The sequence below is a fragment of the Talpa europaea genome (genome assembly GCF_964194135.1).
Source record: "Talpa europaea genome assembly, chromosome: 8".
Lineage (NCBI taxonomy): Eukaryota > Metazoa > Chordata > Mammalia > Eulipotyphla > Talpidae > Talpa > Talpa europaea.
Genome location: NC_140075.1, coordinates 66,215,788 through 66,232,191, shown reverse-complemented (window position 1 = coordinate 66,232,191; position 16,404 = coordinate 66,215,788).

Sequence of the window (16,404 nt, the reverse complement as noted above, 5' to 3'; positions counted from 1 at the left end):
CGGACACAGCAGAAATCAAAAGAATAATCAGTAACTACTATGAACAGTTATATGGAAACAAGTTTAACAATCTCGAGGAGATGGACAAATTCCTACAACTCTACAATCACCCAAAGCTAGATAAAGAAGAAATAGAACACCTAAACAGACCAATTACAATTAGCGAAATTGAAATGGTAATAAAAAACCTCCCCAAAAACAAAAGCCCAGGACCTGATGGATTTACAAATGAATTCTACCAAACATTCAGAGACAAATTAGTGCCTATCCTTCACAAACTCTTCCAAAATATTGAGAAGGAAGGGACAATACCAAACACGTTCTATGAAGCCAACATTACACTAATACCAAAACCGAACAAGGACAACACAAAAAAGGAAAACTACAGGCCAATCTCCCTAATGAACACTGATGCAAAAATCCTCAATAAAATTTTAGCCATCAGAATCCAACAATGTATCCATAAGATAATTCACCACGACCAAGTAGGATTCATTCCAGGGGCACAAGGATGGTTTAACATCCGAAAATCAATCAACGTTATCCAACACATCAACAAAAAGAAATATAAAAACCATATGATAATATCAATAGATGCTGAGAAAGCTTTCGACAAAGTGCAACACCCATTCATGATAAAAGCCCTTGAAATTCTTGGGATACAAGGAACATACCTCAACATCATAAAGGCCATCTATGACAAGCCAACAGCCAGTATCATTCTCAATGGTGAAAAGCTGAAAGCAATTCCATTAAGATCTGGAACAAGACAAGGATGTCCACTCTCACCACTGCTTTTCAATATAATACTGGAAGTCCTAGCCAGGGCAATAAGACAAGAGAAAGACATCCAAGGAATCCAAATAGGAAAAGAAGAAGTCAAACTATCACTATTTGCAGACGGTATGATATTATACATAGAGAACCCCAAAAACTCCACAGAAAAGCTAATTCAACTCATCAATCAGTTCAGTAAAGTGGCAGGATACAAAATCAACACGCAAAAGTCAGTAGCCTTCCTATACACAAACAATAAATCTGAAGAAGAAGAAATCAAAAAAACCATCCCTTTTGTTATTGAAACAAAAAAAATCAAATATTTGGGAATAAGTCTACCAAAAGAGGTAAAGGACCTATACAAAGAAAACTATAAAACACTGTTAAAAGAAATAGAAGAAGACACAAAGAAATGGAGAGACATCCCCTGCTCGTGGATTGGAAGAATAAACATTATTAAAATGGCCATCCTTCCAAAAGCAATATACAGATTCAATGCTATTCCAATCAAAATTTCAATGTCATTCTTCAAAGAAATAGAACAATTATTGATGAAATTCATATGGAATCACAAAAAACCCCGAATAGCCAAAGCTCTCCTGAAAAAAAAAGAAGGGAATGGAGGCATTACACTCCCAGACTTCAAACTATACTACAAAGCCATAATCATCAAAACTGCATGGTATTGGAACAAGAACAGACATACAGACCAATGGAATCGAATAGAAAATCCAGAAATAAACCCACAGATTTATGGTCAACTAATCTTTGACAAAGGAGCAAAGACTATGCATTGGAGCAAAGAAAGTTTGTTCAATAAATGGTGCTGGGAAAACTGGGTCGCTACATGCAAAAGAATGAAGCTTGACCACTACCTCACACCATACACAAAAATCAACTCAAAATGGATTAAAGAACTAGACATAAGACCTGAAACCATAAAATATATAGAAGGAAATATAGGCGAAACACTACGTGATTTGCACATCAAAGACATCTTTACAGACACATCACCCAAAGCAGTGATAGTGAAGGCAAAGATAAACAGCTGGGACTACATCAAATTAAAGAGCTTCTGCACAGCAAAAGAGACAATAACAAAAACAAAGAGAAACCCCACCAACTGGGAGAACATTTTTGCACCCAACACTAATGATAAAGGACTGATCACAAAAATCTGCAAAGAGCTGATGAGACTCAACAACAACAAAGAAAAGAATCCAGTCAAAAAATGGGCAGAAGAGCTAAAAAGAAACTTCTCTGAAGAGGAAATGCAAATGGCCAACAGGCATATGAAAAAATGTTCAACATCACTTGCCATCAGGGAAATGCAAATCAAAACTACCATGAGATACCATCTTACACCATTGAGAATGGCACATATTAAGAAAACTAGCAACAACAAATGCTGGCGAGGGTGTGGAGAAAAAGGAACTCTTCTGCACTGTTGGTGGGAGTGCAAACTGGTCCAACCACTGTGGAAAGCTGTGTGGAGTTTTCTGGACCTACTAAACATAGAGCTTCCATATGATCCAGCAATTCCACTCCTAGGTATTTACCCAAAGGACACAGAAACATCAATTCCAAAGAACACCTGCACCCCTATGTTTATAGCAGCACTGTTTACAATAGCTAAGCTTTGGAAACAACCCAAATGCCCAAAAATAGATGACTGGATCAAGAAGATGTGGTACATATATACCATGGAATATTACTCAGCATTCAAAAAAGATAAACACATGCAATTTGCTGCAACATGGATGGCGCTGGAAGGGATCATGCTCAGCGAAATAAGCCAAAAAGAAAAAGAAAAATACCGGATGGTCTCACTCATAGCAGGAATCTAGAAAACTTAAATAAGGGACCAGGAAAATGAATAACTATAAGAAAGTGAAAATCAAAATCAACAAAAAACTATGAACCAGAGACACTTTCAGGGGGGCGGGGGCGGGAGGGGAGGGATTGGGGTTAGAATGGGGGGGCTGCAATTGTATGGGGAATATAACAATAAAATTTATTATAAAAAAAAAGTTTTTTATTTAAAGATGTAGTTTTATTAAATGTCCACTCAGTATTAAATTTTGAAAGAATTTTAATAATAGTAGTGTTTACTTTATTAGATTTATAAATCATTTATATACACAGAAGATTTTCTTTGAATCAGACAATTGTAATTTAGAAGTTGAAAATATTACATGGATAAATGTAATTTAAAGTTTGTAATTAGCTGCATTTGAAATTGAACATATTTTTCAAAGAGATTTTCTAAACTTACAATTGATTTATAAAACAAATTTTAAATCCTAAACTAAAATGGAATATTAATAAATTGATTATAATAAATATTGTTCTTCACCGATTTTTTGAATACAAAATAATTCTTGAGATCATAATATCCTCACAATTTGAACCATGGTTAATCAGATATTTGAAGGAAGTCCCCAACATGAAAATAATTGATTGAATGACAAAGATCCTTTGTGAATTTAAATGAATCAAATTTATTTTACAAAGAGTTGAAATATGAAACAGGCTAATTAGATAGGAAAAACATGAGAAAAACAGAAGAAAATCATGAGAACAGTTATGAAAATACAAAAATTACACCACTTAAACTTCTAGTTCTAGGAGACCTATATGCTTAGCATAAGCAGGAACTGAAAGTTAAGGACAATTTGTAAAAAAAGCAGTGACAGATGTTCCAACATAGAACCAATCAGCAAAGAGTGGGGCGAGTTTTGTTTTATCTATGTTTTCCTTTTAATTTTTGGCTCCAGACATTTAAAAGAATTTCTCTTCCTGATCACAAGCTTAATGAGCAAGGACTTCATTGACAGCATATGAAAATGAATATAGACTTCACAAAATAAACTAGAAAGTAGGAACAAACAACTATAATTCCAGTAAGCAACAAGAACAAACTGAGAAGGGAAAGAAACTGATTTCAGTTTACACTTTATAATATTCAAAATATTTAGTTTTAAACAACAAAAAAGTGAGGTATGCAAAGAGACAAAATGACATGGCCAGTTCACAAGGTAGATTGACAGAATTCTTTCTGAGGAAGTACAGACAATGGATTTAACTGGATAAAGACTTTACATGAAGCATCTAAATGTGCTCAAGTAGAAGTCATGAATAAAGAGCTAGAAGATGTTTAATAATTAGATTTCAATAATTAACCAAGTAATAGAAATTACAAGAGGGAGCCAAATGCAGAGTCTAGAACTAAAGCATACAATAACTGAAATTAAATATTTATGATGGGATTTTCAATAGCAGATTTAATTAGGAAAAAAATCAGCAAGTGTGATTACAGACCCATTGAAGTTATCCAGTCTTAAGGGCAGAAAAGAAAATGAATGGAGAAGCATGAACAGCACCTAAGAGACTGTGGCATGCTATTAAGGATAACAACATTTGAAAAACTGGTGTTCCAGAGGAGATGAGATGGGATAGGGCAGAACAAAATTTGAGCAAACAATGACTGAAAACTTCCTATATTTGATAAAGTATGTAAAATTACACATGCAAGACTTTCGGTAGACTCCAAGAAAGAGGAATACAAAAGGACTCATACCACGACACATTATAATCATAATTATGTACGTAGTAGAATGTCTTACTGTAAGAACATATTCCATATTTTGTTATTTTCTTAAGAACCTTTAAGTCTTGACTCCCTTTTTCCCTTCAGACACACAAATGAGCAAACTGAAAAGAAACCCCTATGCACTGTTGATGGGAATGTTAATTACTTCAACCATTATGGAAGATAGTATGGAGTGTCCTCAAAAATTAAGAATAGAAATTGCATATAAGTTAGTTGTCCCACTTTTGGGTATTTACCAGAAGACTTGAAGAAATGTATGAGCCCATGTTCATTGCAGCGTTAGTTACAATCAACAGTTGGAAACAACCTACATGCCCTTGCATGGATGGTTGGAAAAGCACATATGGTATATATACACAATGGAATACTACTCAGCAACATGGATGGACCTACAGATCATTTTAGTGAAATAAGTCAGAGAAAAACAAACACTTTATGATTTTATTCCTATGTGTTTCATAAAGAAACAAAACAAGCTAAATAAAACAAAAATAAATTTTAGTCTTTAAGACCAAATTAATGGCCAACAAAAGGGAAGGGGAAAATGGAAGTGGATACATTGGTGAAGATAGAATTTAGCAGTAAACATAATACAATATATAGAGATGTTGATATATAATAATGCACATCTGAGACTTGTTTACTTGAAGTAACACTGGTTTTACTTCAATAAAACATTAAAAAAACCCAAAAACTATTCCCAATTAGTGAGGCATTGTGATTGTCATACTGGATATATGGGATTTCATGTAGAAAATGATTAATATTATGAGAAAAAGTACAGTAGTCCATCTAACATCAAAACCAAAAAAAAAAAAAAAAAAATCCTGGGAGTCTTCAGTGCCGAATGGAGATTAAATCAGTATAAACCTACCCAAGTACAATAACCCTCAGTCTGGTCTCCAAAACTAACTAGAGTTAATTTCCCCATGCAAGTCTCCTTCCTTCACTGTCTAAAGCCAAAAAAAAAAAAAAAATCCATTTTTGGAATTCCTTGGGAGGTTTGTCCTGTACTCAGAAAGCCTGATTTTTAAAGTATTAAATACTTTCATATACTCTGCATGTGACTACGGCATCATCATTCTTAACATCTGAACCACATTTGGGTTGGGGTCTGTACTTCATGATACAGCAGTTGGTTCAATGTGCAGGAAGTTTACCAACCACCTGGGATCTTTGTTCTTTTGCTTTTGGTTTGCTGCCTGACTTGGCTGCCTCTGGCGCGTGTACATTGTGAGTTCCTATCAGCTGGCTAGCTGGCACTTTGAGCAATGCTGCTTTGTGCTGCATTTGCTGAGTTTTACTACGGCTCTGTGCTATGGATTACATATTTGTGTCAATATAATATTCATGTGTTGAAACTAACCACAAATGGGATGGTAACCTGGGTAAATCTTTGGAGATGTAACCTGTGGGAGCTGTTAGCCTTATTTGCAGTCATTAACATTATTTGGCGTGATGGTTACCTTTAGAGAGAGTATATTGTAATCAGAGACTGGCAGGCACATCAAGGTGTCTGGGGTTCTTGGCATTGAAGAGTACATAGGTCATGACTCAGTGGGCACTCAATGATCATTCAGTGAATGAAACTGACTGGAAAGTTAAAGTAAGGGGTGAGTTTAAAAATGAGAAAAATCTATATTCAAAATGAAAATGTAACTGATATTTGTCAGGAAAGCAAAATGTGAAACAATTTTTCAAATATTTATATTTATAGAAAAATCGATGTCTTACATCACAGGAATTCTATTGTTTTTATCTATTATCTAGAATCACCTAAAACAAAACTCAATTATGTTGAGTATGCTCTTGTTACCTCCAGATAAGGGGTAGCACGATGAGAATAAATGTCCTAAATAATACCATGTCACAGTTAAAATTAAAAGAGATCTTATGCACTTGTTAACTATGACGAGGGCAAAGATAGTTCTAGGATACAGTCATATTTTAGTAGGGGCCACTAATTATATAAAAGATAACAACATTTATTTCTTGACATATTTTCCGAAGTAAGCTTTGAACAAGGCAGTAAGCAGAAAATCAAGCAAATATTCAGTAAGATTTTTTCATACTGTCGTGTCAGAAATCTTACTTGTTAGTTCTTTCTTTCCATTGACTAATTAGATATAATATAAATTTGATTTAGTAACTCAAAAATAAAATTGTATAGACTTATGTTTTCTTTTACAAAAAAGGAAATAGAAATTGAACTTAAAGCCTGACTATAAACTTCATTCAAATTATATGATTATGGCATGCCTTGGCCTTGACGGTTGTTTTTAGGTCCTCTAATATGTTTGTTCATAACATTTTTATTCTCTAGCAGGCTATCCCTGCTGTGATTTTGTTGACATCATAAATCAACATTTTTTTTTTCCTTTTCAATGGTTGGGAAATGTACAACTTATTGTGCACAATCGGTTAATTTATAATTTTCAGCAGTCTTGATTAAAGGAAGCACCTTGCATTGATTGGAAATATAACTATATGTAGAATGTACACCCTTTGCAGAACAAGAAGGCAGGCATTTAACAGTGGAATGGCTGCAAATCTCTGACAAGCCTGCTGTGGCACACTATGCATGGCTGGGCTGTTACGTGTAGGCCATTTACCTGGCTGATAGGAATCACACATGAGAAACCCACTATTAAATTGTAAAATCTAAGGAGTGACCTTTTATAAGGCCATTCCCTTTTATAAGCAGATATCTTTAGTTTATTTTCTTCTTACTTTATTTTAATGTCAACATTTCAAAGCGGCAAAGTTCAAGTTATAGGGTAACTTTTAAGTATAGTTAGGGAACTAAATAACATAAACCTGAATTTTCATACAGAAGTTGAAGGAGTCGATATTTTAAATAAAACACAGTCAAATCAAATGGTACAACAAGTGTGCAGAACAAATCATCCATTATCTTGTCTTTTTCTTCTCCCATAGGACTACCAGCAACTCTAATTCTTTATTGAAGCCCATACTTGAAAACTAAATACTATCTTGGGCACTAAAAGCCAATAAGTGGAAAAAATGTCTTGGAAAAGTGACAAGGTGATTGGCTACCTCAGGTCCAAATTTTTGTCCATTAGAACCCTATTTCACCCTGCTGAGACCCTGTAATCTTATTTCTAAAATAAACCTAAATACAGTGTCTATATTTGCTGAATCTTAAAATCTGTATTATAAGATTGCCTCTCTGTGGCAGCTTACAATTTGCTCCGCAATATAAAATGTTGGAAATGTATTTTCTAACATGCTATTGTAATGAAATAAAAAAGGAACCAATCAATATATAACAAATTGAACACATTCTAGCCATTCTATACAAAACAAATTCAGTAGCAATTGTAAAAATCTTGATGAATAAACTTCTTTAGAGCTGCAAATGACAAACATCATTGTTTTACATTGTGCTTATCTATTTTTTATGGACTCTTGGGTTAGTTACATATAATACCAGACCTTAGCTTTCAACCATTCATACCTTGTTTTGATATAGCTCATATTGCATCAAAATTATAAAATTTTAACTTAAATTTCTTCAGTGAAAATTCTGTTTTATGTTTTGATTAATTTTATGCCCTTTCCCCATACTTTTTTCATTATCTAATGCCTTGTTTTGCTTGTTGCTCTGACTTTTAAAAGTCCCAATATTTTGGCTTGCTTTTTTAGCAGCTGACATCTGGTGCTGTCAGCATATCTGGAAATGGCCCAGAAAGCATAGCTGCTGGAAAAAAAAAATAGGACTATTCTGTCTTTTGCAAAGGTTAGGTTCTCATCCTTTACAAAGCTAACTAACCATTCCTGTAGTTCCTTTATAATAAAGTTATCTTATTGATGAAAATTGAATGAGTCTTTAGGTTCCTGTAACTCTTAAAAAACATTAATAGAAAGTACATTTATTAATATGTATTTAATATTGTTAACATTTAAAACATTATATAGTGATATAAAATTTACCCGTACCCGTTAATTTTACATTTAATGTTTCTTAAATTATTGATGGCTAGTATATCAATAATGTCTAACTTCAAAGTCTCTGACACCTGTGATGATAGAAATTTCCTGTTGTAATGACCCATCCATAACATTTCATTTTCAAATCTTTAGTACTGAATGAAAAATAGTTCTTTCAGGCCTTTCAGAATGGTGCTCAAATATATTAAAAAGATGAAAGTACTTTAGAAAATAAGTCTAGTTCTGCAAAATCAGCACAGACTCAAGAATTAAATTTGAGAAACTCTTAGCTGTCAGAATTCTTTCATGAATCAGAAAATATTGGCACCATTTAAAACAGAAAACCATTTAATATAAAGAATTAAATGATTATAAACTATTTGAAGGACTGGGAACATCTCTAGTTTGGTCCTCTAAGAACACACAGAAATGTATGCTACATCAATCATAGGAAAGTGAAATCTATGGCCAATACTGGACCTGATCAGTTCGAGAACAGCCCACTGCTGTTACAGTACAGGTATTAGAAAATATCACCACATATGCAGCTTTTTTTTTGATACCTGTGTAGTTACTGACTGTTTGCTAGGAGGCTGAATCCTGTCATCACCACTGTTTTAAGTGTCTGTATTAACCATAGAGCTGAAAACTGGAACACTGCATCAGATATTAACATGTCCATGAACTACCTTAGTAGCAGTAATAGTGATCGGTAGTTAGCTCCTTACTTGTCTTTACTTTCCAGATATTGTGTTCAGCTGGGAAATAATCAGAATCTAGAATCTTATTAGAAAAGGGTCTCAAAATTTTTGCTCTAAGCTTTCTAAAATTGGAACTACAGCAATTCAAAGTGGAAGAATCCTGAGAACTTGCAAAAGGACCAAAGTGCTTGTTTATCTGAGGTTCAAAGTAAATGGCAGCTTCTGGGAGGATCTTCCTGGAGCTAACTGATACAGATTGTTTACAACTGCACCTTTACAATTAACCATTAAACAGTGATTCATACAAAGGCACTCCTGGTGGTAAAGCATGGCACTAGATATAAAAAGCTTTCCTTGTAAACATTGTGAGATCACAACACAGGTGCAATGGTCAAGCAAACTTGTTTAGTCAGCTTGTTGAAAGAGAATCTTTTATAAAATCTGTACCAAAATCTATAGGCTTTATGACTCGCGTGAAAAAGAGTAAATTAGACTACTAAATAGAACTTTACGTCAGGAACTGTATTAGGTGCTTTTACCTACATTAATTCTTAGTATAGTGAGAAAAAACACAAGTTTTTCTAATAAACGATTCACTTACATTTATTATATGACAGCTATGAAGTAGAAATATAAGCATTTAAAGCAGATTTTTTAAAGTTACAGATGGGGTAATCGTATTTTAGTTGGAGGTAGACTGTTTGGGGAATTCTTAAAAATTAATACTTGTAAAGGTCAGGTATGACCACTGAGCAGGTTTTCTAGGATCCCATGCAGACCGGGTAAAGGAGGAGTCAGAGTCCTTACTGGTTTTTGCAGGTTTTTTTATTGGGGTTCACCAGGCATGTGGAGGCAGGGGTGCTGTGGGGCTGGGAGGCTGGCAGTCCTCCCAGCCCCCAGCAAATCCTCACTCTATCTGGGCTCTCTGCTTCTGCCTCTTCTTTGCTTCTCTCTCGGCTTCTCTTTCGGCTTCTGCTGCTGCTTCTATTGGCGTCCCCATGATGCCACCCTTAAAAGCACAGTCTTAGCGCAGGTGTACCCACTTCAGGTGCCCGCCATCAGCCATGCATTCAGGATCACAGGGTTCCCTCATCTATCCTGATGGGAGGGCAGAAAAGCCTGATATTTTTCCTTACCCTGCAATACTGAATCCCCTTTTTACCTATCTGGAGTTTACAACCAACAAACAGAAGTTGGGAAAATAGAGATCAAATGCTCCTTTATTACCAACACTGCTTGATGAACATATTTCAGGTGATTTTTTTTTTTTTTTTGAATGCCTCATGGGACACCTGGAGGTGAGGTTGAGGCCTGGTCCAATTGGTGGAGTGCGGGTTTCCTAGGAAGGCAGTAGGGCACAGGTGGAGTCCATGAGGGTGCTTTGTGGCTTCAGGTGTGTGTGTGGACATGCAGGTCCTGGTGGTGGGGCACGAGGAGGATGGGCTCAGAGGCTTTGAATGAAAAATAGTTCTTTGAAAGTCAGGGGATGGATCAGATGCAAAGTGGTGATGCAGCTGTGACCTGACCTGTTTTCCCAGAGGATGCCTGATTGTAGGGGGATCTCGGGAACTCACCATATAAGTTCTACCAAGATGGCCATGGGAGTCCTGGGAGGAGAAACTTGAGTGCCTGGCTTGCTGGCGGATTCTGTCCCCCGACTGACATCGAGGTGTCTGGCCCAAGGCACCTGCCATACAAAGCCTAATCTTGTAGAGGCTGTTCCAGTTCCCCATCGGTGACAGCAAATAGTTCAGAAGCATTTGAGCCGGCCCTCACACCCAGCCAAGTGCAGAGAATAGACTCTAGCCCAAAAGCTGCAACTGGGAGAAGCCCCCTAAAGCCTTGAATCATGTTCACCACCAAGACTTGGGGAACAAGGACAATCTTTTTGCCCCACAAATGTAGATCTTAAGACCGTCAGCTGTCTTAAGTTATTAGCTTACTCTACAGTGGAAGAAATGGGTACTCAGCTGATCAAGAAGATCTCAGAGAAATCCTACCAGTCATTCAGAAGGCAACAGAATGAAGGTAAATTCAACCCAGAGGAGCTAAATTAAGTGGAGTATGTACTGTATGAGTTATGGTTTCCATCCACAAATGTACCAGTGATGTAGAAAAACAAGGCTATACTGTGTAGGAAACAATTAGCCAGTAAGAGAAGACTGAGTGAATTTTAAATTATATAGTTTATTCCATGAAATACATGAAATTTCAAAGGTAGGAGAAACCCGTGAAGTGGGAAATATAATAACAGTGGATTATAATGGAGATAACTTAGTAACTACTATGTTAGAAGCTTTCTGAACTTTCCCTTGTGTAGGGTAAGTAAAAGTATCAGGCTTTTCTGCCCTCCCACCATTATGATTGATGATGGATCCCTGCAGTCCTGAATGCATGCCTGATGGCGGGCACCTGGAGTAGGGTGTGGGCATGTGTAGATGGGATACACCTGGCCTGAGAGACTGGGCTTTTAAGGGCGGCATCATGGGGATGCCAGCAGAGCAAAAGAAGCGGAGAAGCAGAGGCCATGAGAGAACACCAGAGAGCCCAGGAAGAGTGAAGACTTGCGGCCTGCCAGGCTCCCTGCCTGCCCCCCCAGCCCAGCACCCCTGCCTGCCGTGTACCTGGTAAGTCCCAATAAAAGCCTGCAAAAAGCCACTGAGGGCCCCAGGTCTCCACCCCATGTGCATAAAATTGTAGAGATCCTGCACTGTCTTCCTGCTGCTACACCTTGGCAGTATAACTACAATATTATTTTTATTTCTCATCATAATGCAACAGGGAAGTAGTTTTTCTGTGGCCTATTTTAGGTGAGGAAACAGTACCAGAAATGGCCAGTGAGTTGGGGGGTAATAGAAAGATCTCCTGTGTAGAGTCAGACTATCTGGATTCACTCTCCAGCTTTGTTATGCCTTAATTATGTCACTTAGGGAAAATTAGTTCACTTTAGGTTGCAGTTGCCTCATTTGTATAAGGTTGATCATATTATAGTATCTATCTCATTTTATTTTTTGGTATTACGTGGTATAACCCTTAGCAAAGTCTTCACAATTAGTAGCCCACCAACAAATGTTTTTGTTGTTATTAGCAGAGCTCAGCCGCTAATGCATTGAGAGGCATGGGTTGAAGTCGGTGTTTGTATCTGCACAGCTACTTATGTCCACATTGCTATTGACTGAAACTGCTTCTCTGCTTGCTACATGGTAGATGATCAGTGAATGGATTAAACTCAGGAGTCATGGAGAAATTCAGTTGAATAGTCATTCCATAGCAGCAACTTTCCTTACAATGTGAACATAACTGAGGATACTGTCCACATTAGGGTGTCTTGCTCAGATGAGCAGTAACACTTTCTGAGTTGTATTGTCTGTCATAAAATATATAACTCCATGTCTGAGGGCAAAAAGGGCAGAGAGGAATGATGTCTGCTTCACAACAAATCTATGCACTATTTTCTCCCATCATAAACTGTTTATATAAAGAAATGTCTATTATAAAACTTAGTTTTATCCAGTTGTGCATTTTGTGCACTTTTTGGGACTTTTTCTTAAATGTGAAGCTTTGTTAAATATGCCTCCTTTAGTACCTAAGTTTTGCCCTGAGGCAGGTTTAAATTGCAGCTGTCACATTTACTTCTTTAAATTTTGCAGCTCTATTAATATGTCTAGCAATCTCATTGCTGTACTGCCATAGACTCAGAATTTTGACAAAAAATACTGAAGAGATGACTTTTGCTTAGAAAGTGGCCCTCAGATGCTGCCACTGAGATTGGCCATCATGTTCTACTTCAGCAGTTGGTCTTTCTTCAAGACCCTGATAGTAGTCCAAGTCAATAGCCCTGTATTGATTAAAACCATTAATTTATACTTGATAAAATTATTGATTGCTGTGATCACTTTACCCTAGAATCTAGTGAGATTATTTTTATTCCACTTTCGGTCCACAATATTTTTTGAACACTCGTGATGTAGAAGATACTGAGTTAAGCTGGGAGGTAGGAATAGATTAACTTAAGCCCCTGTTCCTGTACCAGTGAAATCATAATATAGCAGGGGAGGTTGAGAAAGATGATTTGCTATCTTCCTTTGCAATGTAAATAGTATGCATGGCATTTTCTCAACAAGTATTTATGGTGTTAGTTTTCCTGTAAGAAAAGCTTTTAATATAAGAAAAGTATTGAATATTTTTAATAATGTCAAAAGATGTAAATTAAATTTTGCAAAGGATAACACTAGAAAGATAAATTGGTGCCAAATTATAAAGGGCTCTATTCTGTGGAGATTACTATAGGAAAAGAAAATCACCAAGAGTTGTCTCAGAAAATTCAAGAAGATAGAGGAGGTTTATTTTTTAAAATTTAAAAGCAGTAACATTGATCCTCTCATGCATTTACCATTCCATAAATATTGGATGAGCACCTACTAGGTGATGGGTATATAATGGTGAATATAATAGACTTGGCTCTGCACTTGTGGAATTTATAATCTAGTGGCAGAGAAGAAAAAAGGAAGCAAGATGAAGCAAAAAAATAAATTGCATTTCATCTGCAAGTTGAATATCATTTTTGACCCCTTGTCAGTTCCATCATCAAAAATTTAGGAGTGTTTTAATTTTGAGGCCTTGAAATATTATACAGTGTCTCTTGGTAAAATTCTTCCTGATAGAGACTAAGAGGTGAGCTTTGAAAGAGTCTAAAGGTTTTCATAAGAAACTATTAATTCTGATCATGGTATCTACCAGTTGGTATCAGATGAACAGGAGAAAACTGACACTTTAGAATGTTCTGGGCAACTTTAAGACAGGCCTCTGTTCATCCCAGGCTTGTTCAGTTGTAGATGTTAAAGACCTTTATCATAAAATTTTAGTCTATTTCCACAGTGCCTGGGTTAAGGTAAACCAAATTCATACGCTATTTGAGATTTCATATATCATTTGTATTCATCATCTCTATGTTGAAATTTGGTTTTGCAATCATACCAAGTATCGTTTGTAGCCTCCCAAGCACTTATGGATTTTTATCTAGTTATGCTAGGAAGGGAAATGTGAACCTGTCACATGTCTAAGATACTGACCACCAGAGAGTTCCTTGCCAGACAGCTTGATGGGATTTCTTTTTTGGGTGTGTGTATACTTGAAAGGATTCCTTAAAACTGAAATAGTCGGGCCTCCCTGGTGGGGCAAGGGTTTAAGGCGCAACCTATGAAGCTATCCACAGCCACTGCAGCCAGGGAGCTACTCACATGGTGCAGCAGACCTCTCCTCACTCTCCTGCAGCCCCCCTCAGCAGTGTATTTCAGTAGATCTGCCTGTTCTGTGCCCCACTCGGTGGTGAATCCTCTCACCCCCGCATACCTCTGGCCTGTACCCCACTTCTTGTATGCATCAATAACAAGATACAGATTAGATCCCACAAATTAGATCCTTTTGATATGATGTCTAACCCTATTACAGTGTACAAGGAAGTAGAGAATATAATGTGAATTCCTAATGTATCCTTGAGGATACTCTCCTCCTGGCTACTGATCCCTGCACCAACTTCTCCAGTTTCACCTTGGTTGCCGGTTGGGATTTTGTGGAGGAATTGAACAGTTCTGACATGAAGAGATTTCACTTAGGAAACCAGCAGGTCAAGCAATTTGTGGATCAATTTTAGAGCCTTTTCAAAAATCTGAAGATGACATTTAACATACATTGAGAACCACGAGGGTGCTATTTAGTATATGATTGGTTTGCATTACCTCCTTTGATTTACCTTAGGTATTTTGTGAAAAGCAGATCAACAAATGTAAAACAACAAAATCATCATAGACATTTGAGGCAACTTCTGAAGGTCATCTGTCCCTTTACCTTTATATTTGAGTAGTATATTGAAGCCATTTAAAAGATGTGGGTTTCTTTGAACCACTGCAAAGCCTGCTGTTGGCATATCAAGTTTAGTAAGCTATTTTAAACCAGTGAACATGTGATGTTTTGACCACGATTCCTCTTTGAAATAACTGTGCTTGGTTCATTACCAACGGATTTCAATTGACACTGTTTAAAAATTCAATTTTATATAAGAATATATATAATTCATGGAGATTTAATTTTGAAGCTGTTATTTTCACTGCTCAAGTCTCAAGGTTAAAGCTGCTGTTCCCAAGCAGTCTGATTCAATGAATACTGCTGTGTATAGTGTATGGTACGCAGTAGACCAATAAAAACAATCTGATTGATCTATCTCGTTATGGACTTGATGGCTTCCAAAGCACTAGCTATAAAATAAGCTAACTGGAAAATCAAAGCTTTAGTGACCTCAGAGGACTCTTCATCACGTAGTGCAGTTTAAATCATGTTACTTTAAATTTAGATATCACATGCACAACACATTTTATATAACAAACCAGAGAAAACTTGTAAACAGCATTTTATTTTCTACCTTTCCAGGCTGGAACACTTGCATTAGTGAATAGCTTTCCAAGTACCAATCTTCTCTAAATGATTAAACTTTAGTTTTGGCTGGATTTTCAGACTCTGGAGCCCTCTTTTCTAGTGCCTCTACTCTCCTTTAAATGCTTTACTCCAAAAAGACCTACGAGTCCTCTCTCTATAGCCATTTCCCTAGTCATTTTACTTAAATCTAAAAATCATTAGTTTAATTCCAAGATTCTAATTTGGCAAAAATGATTGAAGTTTTTTTTTTTTTTTTCCTTTTGGCTACTGTCTATAGGCTAGAATATAAAATCACTAGGTGTGGTGAGGTGGCTGTGCCTCCTTGATTCTATTGCCCCAGGAAAGGTAGTACTTACTGCAACAACAAAAGACAATTAAGTGCTTACACTGTTGAGTCCATTTGATCTTGCTAGACAAAGCTGTAATATTTGCCTTGTTTCTTAGCATCTGGTTTTTACTGTATCCTTTTTCTTCTCAATTGCATTCTCTCTCCATCCTCCTCTTCTGATATCCAGTGTCCTACTGGTAGCCTCTAGAGACCTGAGAATTGCCTTTGCCTGTGTATCGACAACTGGTAGATTCCATATGCTGAATAGCTTTCTAATTTTACTTTCAAATTCCTCCATTACATACCCCATTTTTTAAGTACCACCTTTTCTGCTTGATAGCATGAAACTGAGTTGTAATGAGAGAGCTATGGATGGTGGTGGTGATTTTATTTATTAATTTATTAAAAAAATAATGTATTATGTGGGCCTCCCTGGTGGTGCAAGGGGTTAAGCACAGCACTATGAAGCAATCTGCAGCCTCTGCAGCACAAATTCAATCCCTGGCGGGCCAGGGAGCAACGCGCATGGCAAAGTCGACCTCTCCTGGCTCGCCCGCTGCTCCCCTCAGCAGTGTATTTCACTCAGTCTGCCTGTTCTGTTT